This window comes from Camelus bactrianus, chromosome 24, assembly GCF_048773025.1.
Source record: "Camelus bactrianus isolate YW-2024 breed Bactrian camel chromosome 24, ASM4877302v1, whole genome shotgun sequence".
NCBI lineage: Eukaryota > Metazoa > Chordata > Mammalia > Artiodactyla > Camelidae > Camelus > Camelus bactrianus.
This window is the reverse complement of record NC_133562.1, coordinates 6,272,321-6,288,254: the sequence shown is the minus strand read 5'-3', so window position 1 is coordinate 6,288,254 and position 15,934 is coordinate 6,272,321.

The window sequence follows — 15,934 nt, the reverse complement described above, 5'->3', positions numbered from 1 at the left end:
AAAGTCAGATCTGGACCCTTTTCAGGACGAGGCATTCTCTTTTTATTTCCATTTCATTTTATTACCATTTTGATAAACTGGTAAAATGTAAGCTTATATCTGATATTGGCCATCTTTGCTACTGCATGGAGTACTCCTGCTTGAGAATGAAACAACACAGAAAAAGCAGACCCAAGAGAGGGAGAGAGGGAAATTCACGGCCAATACTAAGTCCTGCACTTTTCAGTTGCATGACCTGATACTTTTTTTTTTTACTTAAGGAAGTTTGAGTTTGTTTCTCTCATTAGTAACCAAACAGTCCTGATGAATAGAGTGACTTTTTCAGGAGCAATTACAATATAAGCAAAATGAAATTCCTAATACCTATCCACATAATTGCTGTAAGAAAAAAAATGATAATATATCTAAATTGTTAGCACCATGCCCAGCAAATATTAATCACTCAGAAATGTAAGTGTAATGCAGCCAGTAACCAGACTGCAGAGGCTGAAGAGAAAATGGAAGGTGAGGATAGAAATAGGTGTGTGCACAGTCAGAATGGCCATTATTAAAAAGTCTAGAAATAATATATGCTGGAGTAGGTGTAGAGACAAAGAAACCCTACTACACTGTTGGTGGGAATGTAAATTGGTGCAGCCACTATGGAGAACAGCACGGAGGTTCCTTAAAAGACTAAAAATAGTTACCATATGATCCAGAAATCCCACTCTTGGGCATATATCTGGAGAAAACTATAATTTGAAAAAACACATGCACCCCAATTTTCATAGCACTATTTACAATAGGTAAGACATTAAAACAATCTAAATGTCCAACAACAGATGACCTGATAAAGAATATGTGGTGTGTGTGTATGTATATATGTATTACTCAGCCATGAAAAGGAATGAAATAATGCCATTTGCAGCAACATGGATGACCTAGAGATTATCATACTAAATGAAGGTCAGAGAGAGAAAGACAAACATCATAAGATATCACTTATATGTGGAATCTAAAAAAAATGATATATCTTATTTACAAACAAAATATAGGCTCACCGACATAGAAAACAATGGTTACCAAAGGGGAAAGGGCTGGGAAGGGATAAATTAGAAGTTTGGGATTAACAGATACATACCACTGTGTATAAAATAGATAAACAACAACGTCCTATTGTAAAGCACAGGGAACTATATTTGATTTCTTTTAATAACATAAAATGGAAAAGAATCTGAAAAAAAAATACACGGATGTGTATGTATAACTGAATCACTTTGCTGTACACCTGAAACTAACAATGTAAATCAACTACATTTCAATAAAGAAACAAAATTATAAAAAATAAATAGGTGTGGGTAATTTTTCAAGTATCTCTCAAGAGAGACAGAGAAGGAAGGTAAAGTTACATAGGGAGATTTGAAATAAAGTTTTAAACAGAAGTTCTCTTCTTGTGAAATTCTATCAAGCTTGTTGACAGAAATTTGGTGTATCATGTTCACTCAGTTGCGTACTAAGTTTAATTTTGGTTATTTTCCTAGCACCTTCAGATTCTTAATTATTATTGCTCTGAGGCTTGCTGATCTTATAAAAATCTTATTAGAAACTTTAAGAGAATATATGAGAAAAGTATGACAAAATGTTTATGAACTAGACCTTGGATTGAAGATTTTAATGAAACTTCCTTTCTTTAAAATTAGTAAAATATTTTCTAGATTTTGCTGCTATTGATCTACTTTTCTCTGATGCCTGTTAAGATACAATTATCTTAGGATGTTATGTATTAACCTTTGGTACCCAAAGTGATCATATTAGAACAATATCAAGTTATCATTCTATTTTAATGAATCCAAACCTCAAGATTAGGGTTTAGATTAATAGATGCTAAATAGGATGACAAACATGCCTCTAAATTACAAGGATAGTAGCATCTTAAATCTTATTTCTTTTCTATACAATGTTAATTATCAACAAATCACGTTATTTTGTTATTCCTCCTAAAGACCCATTATTTGAATTTTAGTAATGAACTTCTGTATATACAATGTCTCAATTCAAAATACTAACCTACTAATGGTATATAGCTTGTGACACTATATCAGAAACAAAAAAATGTTGATTTGAACCAAACTAAATTAATGTTATGTGCCTCTCCAATTACCAATAAGAAAATGTCTTATTCTATCCCTATAATTTTCCAGTGAGTGGTGTTAGGGAAAGTAGGGATTGTCAAAGTATGACCCAATTAAGCAGGTCTACGATCACTGAAGTTTCACTTTCATATCACCAAGAATTATAGCAACACAACTGAAAAATATTGCCATCCACTTTTGAACACAGTAACAGATAGTTTATTCTACTTCCTACAAACTTTTAGTAAAATTCCCTAGATTGTATTAAGGAAAACTAACATTTGTATCTCTCATTGTTTATAGAGTCCTTTTACATAAATATCTCATTTGATCTCACTCAACTCTGTGAAGTAAATAAGACCTTTCAAAGGTGTAGAAAGCTCAAGTTCAGAGACATTTATTGACACAGAGTTACTGAAAAATGAAACCAGAATTCAAACTTATCATTCAAATCAAAATTTCACCGTTTCCGGTACATGACACACATTCAGATATATGATAGATAGATAGATAGATAGATAGATAGATAGATAGATAGATAGATAGATAGATAAATAGATACAATTTCTTCTACCAAGAAACCAAATGAAGTTCCCTCACACAAACTTTAAAACAATAAAAATGAGAACACCCAAAGTTCCTTAGATCATAACAAGCTCCATACTGATCTGCTGCCTTTCACAGTCAAAGCTGTTCTCTCACAAACTTCTTTTAAATTTTGATCCTCTATAAGAAAATCAAAAACGTCCAAGAGCGTTAGTCAGACTCTATGGCTGCGGGCATCTTCCAGAGCACATTGACAGAGTCTCTGGGAACATGGAATGCGACTGTTTACCTCCTGCTAAGAGCCTGAAACCCACTGGGCTCCAACCTTTGCTGCAACCAGCAGGTTCCTCTACTTGGATTATTATTTTAATGAACAGAGCCAGATGGTGGTCAGTGAGTTTACCAGACAACAGGAACTTCCTTTTTCATGAAATTTGACCAAGTTTTTCATAAAAGAAACACTGCCTCTTCTTTTCTGTACCTCCCAATAAACTTATATTCTCAGTACGTTCAGCCCTTAAGAAATTTCCAAAAATGTTCTTCATCCAAAAAGACTTCTCTGTGGGTATATATTCTCATGTCACTGCATATGTGTACACTTTATCTCAACTAGACTATACAAAGTTTAAACTCGAGGGGCTGAGACAAGACCAGGCTTCCCCTTTCTCTACCCCTACCAAGTTGCTCCTGCCAACTTTACACACACTCCCCTGGTACATTCCTGGGTAGTCCACAGGCACTTAAGGATCCTGGCAAATTGCACTAGTCATATCGCGGTCTGAATTAACAGAAGAGGACTTCTTTCCAAAGAATGTAAAAATCTAAACACTGCACACAGGAAATTCATTTAAAAACATATATATACACATACATATATTATGTTCAAGTAAACATTTGAATTTTCTATTGAGATTTTAAGTAAATTATTTAATTTATAGCTATGTATACCTAAGGAAACAAAGAGTATTTGTACCAGGTCTAAGATAAGCTACATGTTAGAGATAGAAGTTTGAGAGAAAAGGAGAATGAAACATAAGTAAAGATAATGAAGGACATTCCAGGCTTTGACTGAGCCCTAGGGAAGAGCATAAAGACTGGAACCCAAATAAGACTGGAGCTTATTTATAATTAACATGAACTGGGTTACACTTTACAAAGTTGACATTTTTGTAGGTCAAATGATCAAATATTGGCAATTTTATATAGTTATTTCTCATAAATATAGTCATAATCTCATCAATTATTTAATAAGCATGACTGAGCATCTACCAATGGAAGAGAGTATCAGTGGAGCAATTCAACAGTTGAATTGATAAAGCCATATAACAAGGCTACCCCAACCCTAAAAAGAGTTAAGCAGTAAGTTCTCATGAAGACAGTATTTCTAAAATAAATATTGAGAAATGATATAAAGTCCTCTCCCATCAGTCATTTGTAAATTAGGTATGTCTCTAAAAGTGAAACAAGTCACTGCCCAGATTATAAGAGCTGATATATTTCTTACAGGAAAATAAGACATATAATAATGAGGTAGCAAGTGATTGGTTCAAAAAATAGCAATCCTTAGGCCATCCTTTGGATAACATAAAGTTCTCAATTAAACCTCACTAGGAATCACTCAAAATATTTCTTTTTATTAATCGAATGAGAACAAGAGATATAATTATACTTTTATTTTTATATGTCTCCTTTTTCCCACAAGGGGTGTGTGTGTGTGTGTGTGTGTGTGTGTGTGTGTGTATGACTATCTCGTTGTTCAGCTCTATTTTACCTGGTCCTACGCACATACACATGCATGCGTGCACATACACATGCATGCGTGCACACACACACACACACACACACACACACACACACACACACACATATAAAGACACTTCGGGACAATTTGATTCCAATTACAACTTACATTCATTGTACCATGTTTCTATAGCTGAGTAAATCAAGATATATTTTTTTTTACCCATTTTTAAATGACTGGACAATTTTTTTTTTATCGTGTGGTTCATTTTCACAAGTGTTTCACTTTTTTAACATTGACTCATAAATTATATAGCCTAATTTGGGAAAATGTTCATCTTTTGACCCACCAGCAATCAGGCTTAAATTTAATGTGTTCACACATCATTGATTTTTATTATTTAGTTTGGGTACATGGAAATTACTGTCAGCTCTTCCTCAGTAGCTTCTCATACCCCTTTATGTTTTCTGTTCATTCAATATTAAGATTTGGATAAATTTCTTCTAAAAGATGAATGGGAATAATCAAAAAAAAGAATCTGCCACCTCTCTCTGTATCATACATGTTAGGAGAAGGTTCCAATCTCTGTTTCTTTAAAAATATTTTAAGAATGTATTAATTTTATCATTTTTAATTTTAAGCATAAGATCACTATTATGGCCTGTGTATGAAATAAATTTCATGCTGTCAAAGTACATTCTAATCAAGTGACAGTTATAGAATTATTCCCCAAAGAAAATATGTTAACTGGCTGTAAAAAAAAATTAAAATCTTTTTAATACTTTTAAAATAATTTTAAAATATATTACTATCTTTCAAAAAGACAATATGTAAGGGACCTCCAGCTGTAATGGTCTGAAGAAGTCTTTGAATTCTCCCCAGAAACTAGTAGTAACAATATAAAAGTGAACAAATATAAATATTTCAGTGCTCTGAAAATCAGTCAAAATGGGAACAAGCCAAACATCTATCAACTAGTGGATAAACAAAATGGAATAGTACTCAGCAATAAAAAAATAGCAAACTACTGTATGTGCTGCAATACAGGTGAATCTTGAAAACATTATGCTTTCTGTGAAAGAAACCAGACCCTAAAAACTACATGTTGTATGATTCCATTTATATGATAAATTTAATGGTTTGATTTTTTTTTTAAATAAAGAGACCAGAAACATAACAGCAGTTTCCTGGCATTAGGGTTGGGAGCAGTGATTGACTACACATGGGCACAAGGGAGCTTTCTGAGATGACAGTAGTCATCCTAAAACCAGATCTGAATCTGATTTGTACACTTACAATAACTGAATTTTATGGTATAGAAATTATACTTCAATAGAGCTGTTTTTTAAAAAAATCTTTGCCTACTAGAAAAAATCTATCAGAATAAACAAGAAAAATTGTTTCTATGAACGTGTTTAATATTATCACAAAACAACATTTAATACTTATTGAAGACCATTATCAATCAGATATCTACTTTACTAGTTTCTCCAGGTAGGATGTTGGCTATTACATAGTCTTACTCATTTTTTTTCCTTTTGTAAGAACTACACTGATTAATTGGTGTATTCAACCATTAAAATGATATATCATTTACTCTTACTGAAATAGACCACCCATTTTTGAAACTTTTACACACTGAAATGAATTACAGTTTTTAAAAGTTACAGAGTTTAACAGATGATTAAAAACAACTGAAATCTAAGAAACAGGTTTAGATATTATATATGAAAAGCTGCCTCCCCGTAGCAAATATTGCACCTTCTACTGATGGTAGTCAGAATCAAATCGATCTGATTCAAATATGTCCTTGTATCAGACAAAACGCTTGGTCCTTCTTGCCAAATGTACAGAAATGCCATTTCCTAGCAACTATAATGCAAGTTTATAATGCAAGTTTCTCACCATGATTAAATTGCCTAGTATGTGCTAGGCATCCAAGAATTATTTTTTTGCTTCCAATTTATTTCTCCTCTATAATGCAGAGGAGGGATTGCTGCAGTTCAAACAGATGACTGCAAATAGTTGTCACTTATGTAGAAAACGTAGAATGCAAACAGTTTTCCAAGCGTGTTCAAATTCTGTCACAAACCTTAGAGCCAGATGAGTACCATCCATCACAGGCAAGGAGGAACTCACTGGGATGTTAGCAATGTGGCTTTTATTTTAATGCAAGAAAATCCACATAAAGGTCAATATATTCCTATTATGTGTGTTCTAAACTAATCTAGGGCTATCTATCTGCATAATATGTTCTGGGGAAGATCTTACTTACTTTTGTAGAACCAAACTAAAATGGAGTCATTTACGTCAGGGATCAAATGGAGATGGTCAGCGCAGGTGCATAAAGGAAACTTAAACTGACTTTACAGAAATTTACAACTCTCCTCAGAAATCAGCAAAGGACACCAGCCAATTCCCAAAAGCCAAGTACGTTCACATTATCCCTGGACTTCCTTGCTCCCCTGACTCTGCCACCTTGATCCAAATAGGAAAGAAGACCGCTAGGTAACCAGTCAGCTGAAAACCCAAATAATCTGTGAGCCACTCAGAACTCACTGCTCCCGTAGTCTTAAGTTTCCCAGCTTACAGGTCAAAAGCCTTGCAATAAACTCATCTCTCTACTTTATTTTATTCAGTATGCAGAGTTTGGTTTTTGACATTTCACATCCTTGACAGTCTGAGATACCTGTAATCTGTGCTTCATTCACATTATCACAAAGGAAGTTATTTCATAGAATAGAAATATAAAAGGGAAAGAGATAGGACTAAAATCTGGCTTTCACTGGGTTCTTTGGGCGAAATCCTTTGTCTCTGACTAGAACCTCAAAATGACTGAGAAAGCGCCTTCAATTCATGGGAGAGAGTACTCAGCTCCTACAAGATAATTCACGTAATTCATCTTATCATTGAATTTACTCTGAAGATCAAAAATGAAATGTATATGATGGTCATAAACAAGTGTCCCTAGTCATCATCATTATATTTCCATTGTCCCCCTAAAACATCTTGGGCAAATGATAATGAAACTTGGGATTATGTCTTTTACCCAATTAGTGAGTACCAGCATGAAGCAGAATGTCATCCCAATGACACTAGGAGAAAAGTGCACCCGTTAAACACCACCACTTTGCTGCTTTAATTTCTACTGCCACTAATTTATTCTATCATCCCTTCTGTCTGAACTTAACAGATAATCACTCTCAACTCAAGTAGCAGTGTTAGTCATTTTAGGATGCTGTGATTTGGGATTTGCTACCAGAACATAACCTAGACAACCTAAACTGATACACTCTCTCTGTAAAGAGACTTTTCTTTTTAATTTCTTTCTTTCTTTTTTTTTTTTTTTTTTTGCTAGTTAACCTAGTCCAAGGGGCTTGCACATAGTAAACTGTGAACATCTGCCAGGTCTGTCACATCTTCCAAATGAACCCCGGTGATCAAGGAAGCATTAAATGTCAAAGTTAAATCATCCTCACTTCAACACCAACATTATTATCTCCAACTCAGACAGTGAAAGATTAGATTACTTCTTAAATATCCCCAAAAGCTCAAGGAAGCATGTCAGATTTGGAAACATTCTAATTTCCTGAAGAGCAGCCTACATCTATGCTGCTTTGTATGCCTTTGCCCTGATGCACAGTCCAGTAATGACTCACACTGTTCCACTGTCCTCCTCCTCGGTCCTAAACTTCTCTTCAATCAGTGAAAGCCCTTTCAGAAAGTTTTTAGCCTTTTTTCCCCAATATTATTTGAAAGAAAACTCTCAAAGAAATGGGAGTACATTTTTTGGGTTTTGTGAGGGCGGCTTTGGACATCATACAACAAAAATTATTCATCATTCTTACACACGCTTCCTCAATTTAGTATAGAATCCATTGTAATCCAAAGTCCTAAACATGGAGTCAGAGACTGAAAAAAAAATAAAAGAATACAACAACAAAGAATTATTTTCCCATGTGTACTCATACAGACAAATTTGTTCAATATGGAATAGGTATTTCTTCACAGTTTTGCCATTGTGTGATTTAAAGAGCTTTGTGCATTAATAATAAGAAAAAAATCTGTTTTCAATTTACTTTATAATCAAAACTCTCTTTCTACTTTTTTCAAACCTACCTAAACTCAGCAAGCGAAAGACTTTATACTCTGAAGCTGAATGAAACCCATCTCATTGAAGGTCACATTTAGAACTTTGAACCTCCAATTGTTCAATGTTTCTTTGACTATGAAAATACTGTGATCAGATGAATGACATGAATTATCACATGAATGACAATCATTATTCTACTTGGAAAATTACATAAATTTCTGTGCATTGGCAGCGAAGGTCAACAGCTTCTTCGCACAATCCAAGAACAAAAACAAAACCCCAACATTTCAGTATTCTACAGAGAAAGAAAATTTTAAAGACTTCCTGTAATGCGTTTTTAAGTTTAGAAAACTGTATGCTTATACACTGTAAAAACTCAATGAATTTGAAATAGCCAGGTCTTTCTTTAAAATAATTCATCACATTTCTTGGAGGATTTTATATCATATTAAAGCATTACTTCCTATTTTTTATAAAATCTAGGAAAATCTTTCTAGTTCCAATTGGAAACTATTCTTCATTCTGCTATTATTCAATTAAAAATAAATGATGACTTACAAAGTTGTGTTTGCTTTTATTTATATAAAATCAACAACAATCTCAAGTAAGTTTTTTTCTTTTTAAAGATTATATTTGATTTCACATAGTTTTTCTTCTCAGATACTAATATTTATACTTATCCCATTTTTATATTGCATTTTACACTTTTCCTGCAGTTTAGGAATCTATAATCATTATTATTATTAGACGTTGGGTTTTTTAAAAACTGCTTCAAATTACAACCAGCATTCAACGCATTAATTTCTCAGATTCCTTTTTAGCCTTTCTTAACCAAGAACAATTAAGTTAAAAGTGAAAGTGAAATGATCCTCCTTTATTAATGTCATTTGTGATAATCAGTTAACATTCAATTTGAATTTCACAAATAATCTTATAGTCCACAAATCTTGCATTTTTCAGTAAAGATTCAGGTTCAGCATGTAGTTTTCTATACTGAAGTAAACTAAAAAGAAGTAGCAAATTCACTAGAACCCTGATTATTGGACATTAGTCACAACAAAACAGAAACTCCCCATATAGTCAGGACTTCCTTATTCAGTCTTTCCATGTTTTCACATGCCTGCCTATTTTTAATACTGCCTCGTGATTAATTACAACAGCCCAATACAGAATGGGTCTTACAGACCCATTTGCATAAGGTCATACAGAACCAGAGAAGTCTTAAGAAGACAGTGTGTTTCATGGTTATAGGGATTCTTGTATGGTATCAAATATTGCCAAGTAACATTACTGTGTTAAAGCCACAACAACAAAAAATATCAGTAAAAGGCATTAATATATAGCAGAAATCTAAATCTAAGGTTTACTCATCTGTATGTGGGGGAAGGGGTGTCCATGTGTGTGCCTGATGTCTGTATGGTGCCTGTGTGTGCATGTGCGGTGTTCGTGTGAGTGTGTGTGATGTCTAAAGTGTATGTGTATGTGTACATCATACTGTGTGTGCACAGTGTCTGTGTGTGTGTGTCTGCGTGCGTGTGTGATGTCTGTGTGTGGTGTCCACGTGTCTGTATGTATTTCTGTATCTGTGTGGAGGAGAGACGTGCAGAAGGACAAAGAAACAGAAATTAGAGAGAAAAGAAAAGAAGATGGATGGTAGAAAGTCAAAGATCATGTTCTTTCTTTCAGAGCTGATTCTCTCTCATGGGATCAGAAAGCTTTTGACGCTGGAAGGTGTAGGAAAATAAGCATCTTACAAGCAGCCATGCCACCTAAGGAAGTGTTCTGATAATGAAGAAAGCTCGGGAACCCAATCCACGGCAGCTTTCATGTCCCCGCGAAGTCTGAATGGTCACAGGTTATTGACAGTGGTTTGATTTTTTTTTATTTAATTTTGTGGTGACGTGTATATGAGAAGGTACAGATGACAGAATTACTGGGTTTTTGAAAGCTTGAACCCCTGCTGAATACAAACCAAAAGGAATTCTGTCAGTCCCCGTTGCAGGTTTCTGTGACTGAAAAAAAAATCAGCAGCAGAGGCATACTTTTCAGGAGACGGAAAGCAGGTTTGCTGCTGAATTGCCTTGATCAACTTTTACATTAATATTTTATGTGACAGGAAAGTGTCCTCTCCTTCCCACCCCTATCTAAGGATTTATTAACAGCTCTTCCTCAAGAGACCAACTGGAAGCACGGCCTGAAGGTATAGGAATTTTCCCTGGCTGTTATCTATCAGAGCTTTCTTTTACAGCAGTAGCTATAAACGGGTAGATATGGAGCAAAATCAATTCAATTCAGACTTTTTCCCCCCTAACCTACATATCCCTGTAAGAAAAAATAGCCTATGTTTCAGTAAATCCGAAGCTAGAAAATGTCCTATTGTTTCATCAGCCTCCAATTAACAAATCCAAATAGAGAAGGGAAAAAAAAATGAATTTCACCAACACTTAGCCCTGTACTGTCCCAGGGACCGGCCCTAAAGGACCTCCTGAGGGGACCATGAGTTTCTGTCTTTGGGCTGAAGTGTGCCACTGTGACTCAAGTGTCAGGAAGTTTCCACTCCGTGGAGCACGCATCTGCACTCCCATCACCAGCAGGCAGCAGGGTGGCCTGTCACTCTTCTCAAACCTGCAGGTCTGAACCTTCTTTCTCAAAGCCCTGACTGCCTGATCAATGATTAATTACTTAGGTCTACTTGCTATTTCCTTACAGAGACAAGATACAAAAAGGGGAAAATACAAAGAGGGAAAGCTGCAGAATTCAAAAATTCATTTTGTTTCCTCAACCTTCAAAGTTATGACCACCAAGAACAAGGTTGTGTTGGGGAAATACAGCAAAGAAAATTTTATTGGAAATGAGAGTGGGCAGGGGAAAAGAGTAGGAGGTTAAGTCTAAAATAAAATATATCTATATCCATCTTTTCAAATACATCTATAAAGGATTACAAAACCCAGAAAAGAAGTGAACACCAAGACCCCCTTACTGTTTAATATTTAATGTTTGTTTAGCACCCTTTATAAGCTCAATGCTATCATGCATCGTCATAACATATGGATTAAATTATATTATATTCATACCCAATTATAGCGGAAAATAGAAAACATGATTGTGAATTTTTTTAAGCTGCTAGAAAATAGACTACACAAACATGTCTGTCAACTCCATTTGACTTTTCTCACTATAACATAGAGACTTTACCAGACGTGAGCTGAAGAAAAGGCCACCTAATGTGACAAAGTCAGTTCTGAGGCAATAAAATGGGAATCTTCCAGAAGAGACTTTCCTGAGGTCAGAAAGGAAACAAAGTGATGGAGTAAAAATGGATGTGGGGCATGAGAAGGGCTGTGTCCCAGGCTTCTGTTGAGCCCCTGGGATGTGCCCCGCCAAGTGTGGGTCCTTGGCTTCGCGCAGGAAAGAATCCAAGAGCGAGCCACAGTTGAGTAAAGGTAGATTTATTTAGAGAGATACATTGAAAGGCAAGAGAAAGGCCATGAGGTGTGGGGGTTGGGTGCTCAGATTAGAGTAAAAGTAGGTACACACTCCATAGAAGGAGAGAAAGAGAGAGAGGCAGCCAAGAGGCACCGAGGCACTGTGTTGCCAGTTTTTATGGGCTCAGTGGCTTCATATGCTAGTAAGTGGAAGGACCAGTCTAACTAGTCTGGGGAAGGGGCTGGGATTCCCAGGAAGCTGGCCATTTCCCACTCTTTGACCTTTTGTGGCTAGCCTTGGGACTGCCATGGCACCTGCAGGCATGTTATTCATCATGCTAACATATTACAATAAGCATCTAATGAAGCGCAAGGTCTACTAGAAGTTAAATCTGCCATCATCTCGAGCCTCAAGGCCTACTGGGGGTTGAATCTTTCACCATTTTGATGTTAATTGCTGTAGCATTCCTTGAATGGCTGTGCCCTGCCCACTTTCTGTCTCAAAAGGACCAGCTAGAATATAACAAAGACGATGGGAAGATGCAGAATTAGAAAACAGAACAAAAAGGGAGTAGATCACTAAGAAGAAAAGGGGAAAGAAAGCTGAAATTGATGAAGAAATAAGAAAGTAATAATGTGTGGAAATGATTTTTATTAAAAAGGAGAAAAGGAAAGGTAGGATGTTACAGGAAAAGTTGAAAAGAAACTAAAATGTAATCAAGCTAAATTTTACGTGGAAAGAGGGTTGTGATTGTTTTTACAGTTTATTTTTCCTAATTACAATATCAGATGCCTCTTGAAAAAATTTAGAAAGTGCATCCAAGTTAACAGAAGAAAAAATAATATTCATAATTCCACAATCCAAAGCCAAATGTTATGAATATGCTAATGCATTTCCTTCTATATTTTATATGCATTTTCCATATCTGTGAAACCATCACATTTAAATGTGAATTCTACTTTTATTCCTTAACATATTTTTAGAAATGCTATGCAAATGTTTTTAATTGTAACATACTATGTATTATATAGATAACCTCAGTTTTACTATCTTTTTTCTGTTTTGGGGTATTTATATCGTTTCCAGATTTTCAGCACTATAAATTATACTGCAAAAAGCAATTATGGGCGGGGGAGGGTATAGCTCAGTGGCAGAGCACATGCTTAGCATGCACAAGGTCCTGGGTTCAGTCCCCAGGACCTTCATTAAAATAGATAAATAAATAAACTTAATTACTTCCCCCTGCCAAAAAAAAAAAATGAAAAAGCAATTTGCATCAGTTTTTTTCATCTATATTTGGATTTTTTCTTTTTTATTGTGGTAAGAACAATCAACATGAGTATCGCTCTCTTAAATTTTTAAGTGCATACTACAGTATTGTTAACTATAGACGCAATGTTGTACAGCAGATCTACAGAATTATTCGTATTGTATGACTGAAACTTGATACCTTTTGAAGAGCAACTCCGCATTTCCTCCTCCCCTCAATCCCTGGCAATGACCATTCTGCTCTGTTTCTGTGAGTTTGAATATTTCAGATATCTCATGTAAGTGGTATCAGGCAGTGCTTGTTCTTCTGTGACTGGCTTATTCCACTTAGCAAAATGTCCTCCAGGTTCATCTATTTTGTCATTTGGCAAGATTTCCTAAATTTTAAGGCTGAATAATAAATACTCCACTGTATGTATATACCACATTTTCTTTATCTATTCATCTGTCAATGGACATTTAAGTTTTTTCCCGTATCTTGGCTCATGTGGATAATGCTGCAATGAATGTACGCTTGCATATATCTCTTCAAGATACTGGTTTCAATTCTTTGGGATAAATACGTAGAAGTAAGATTGATGGAGCATATGGTAGTTCTATTTTTAATTTTTTGAGAAACTTCTATACTGTTTTCCATAGTGACTACACCAATTTACATTCCCACCAACAGTGTACAAGGATTCCAATTTCTTCACAGCCTTGCAAATATGTATTATCTTTGGCTTTTTTGATACTATGGCCACCCTACCAACTGTGAAGTGATATCTCATCACGGTTTTGATTTGCATTTCCCTGATGATTAATGATGAGCATCTTTTCACATAAGTGTTGGCCACTTGTATGTCTTCTTCAAAGAAATACCTATTCAAGCCCTTTGACTATTTTTTAATCAGGTTATTTGTTGGTGGGTTTTTTTTTTTTTTACTTATAGGATTTCCTTATATTTTCTGGAGTTCCTTATATATTAACCCCTTATCATATACGTGATTTGTAAATATTTCCTCCCATTCTATAGGTTGCTTTCTCATTCTATTGACTGTTTCCTTTGCTGTGTACATTTTTCAGTTTGATGTAATCCCACTTGTCTACTTTTGCTTTTGTTGCTTCTGCTTTTGGTGTCAGGGTTATTTTTTCAGGCTGGATTTCCTTAAGCCGTATTACTGCTTCAAAGGCCTTCTTTGTTAAAATTCTTGTTGCATATTACTAAGTTGCTTAAGTTTCTAGTTTATACTACCAGAGGCAATAACAAATCCTTATTCTAGCACCAATTATCACTTTTGAATGTAATAAATATATAACTTTCATTCTTATTTCACTTTACATTTCCCTACTAGAGAGTATAAACATTTTCTCAACAGTAGTACTTTATCATCCAGTCTCTTCCAGTACTTTGGAAATGGTCCTTTTCTTTACCACTATATTTTAACAGATTTGTTGTTTTTTATTGATGTCTATTGGTTTTTGTATATAGGAAAGGTATTAGCTCATTGTCATATATACATACATATAAGCTCATTGTTTTATAAAGTTTTTATCTGCTTTTTATTTTAGGGTTTTAATTTTTCTTACATAAGAGGTTTTCTTTTTTAGATAAAAACCTATTAAATTTTCTGTGTAATTTCTTCTTTCAACTTAAGCCTGGAAAATCCTTATACATACAGATATCAGCTATTTTGGTACATATTCTTCTAACTTTTTATAGTCTGATAGTTTCAATTTAACTCACCAGGACATCTAAATTTCTTTTAAAAATTACAAGAATCTAAATTAGATTTATAAACTTTTCTAGCCAATTTTCCTTAATTGGTTATTGAAAACTTATAAATTTTATATTTATTCATGATGTCTACTTAATCATCTATTAAGTTTATATATTAGAGTCTGCTTCTGGCCTTACCTTTTCCATTAGTTTTTGTCTATTTTTGTATAAGAAACAAACTTTTAGGTCCTATTATTTAATAATATATCCTATTACATGGCAATTAGGGTAATTATACATAATTCTTCTTTTTAAAGACTGCACATCTTGCTAGCTTATTCTTCCATACAAACTTCAGAAAAACAGTGTCCTGCTCAAAAAAAATCAATCTTAATGCATTTAACTATAACTGTATTAAATCCATATGTGAAATTAGAAAAAACTAATATTTTGTAATGTTCATCCTTTCTCTAGTCATCAATTCTTTCCAAACTTATGTATAGATTTAATTCTGTTTTAATCAAATCTGACTAAGTTTACATATCCTTTCTTCATATATTTCTCACATGTTTTTTGCTAAGGTTATTCATGTTTCTTATTATGAAGAAGGAAATCACTTTATTAATATATTTTTATAATTAATTATTATTAGTATAAAAGAAAAATATTTATTTTTATGGATATAAAGATATGTAGTCTTTCCTAAACTTTAATTAATTATAATCATTGTTTAATTTGTACTCTTAAGCTTTATAACTAAGTAAGAAGTTTGTACATAAAAATAATAATAATAAATCATTTCCAGTAGCATTATTTCTGATTCATTTCTTTTATCCTGGTTTTTACTATTGCAGTCAGAAGGAAAACTTGAGATTACATCAATTATATAAGGGATTTCCAAATATTGCTAGCTAAATAAAACAGAATTTGATGAAAAATGTAATAGTTATCATAGACAGAATGAGTTTCAAGCTAGAGCTAAATATTTAATCAGAAGAAAGATTTTTAGAAATCTCTCTTTCGGGGGAGTGAAGAGGGACGTCCAGGGT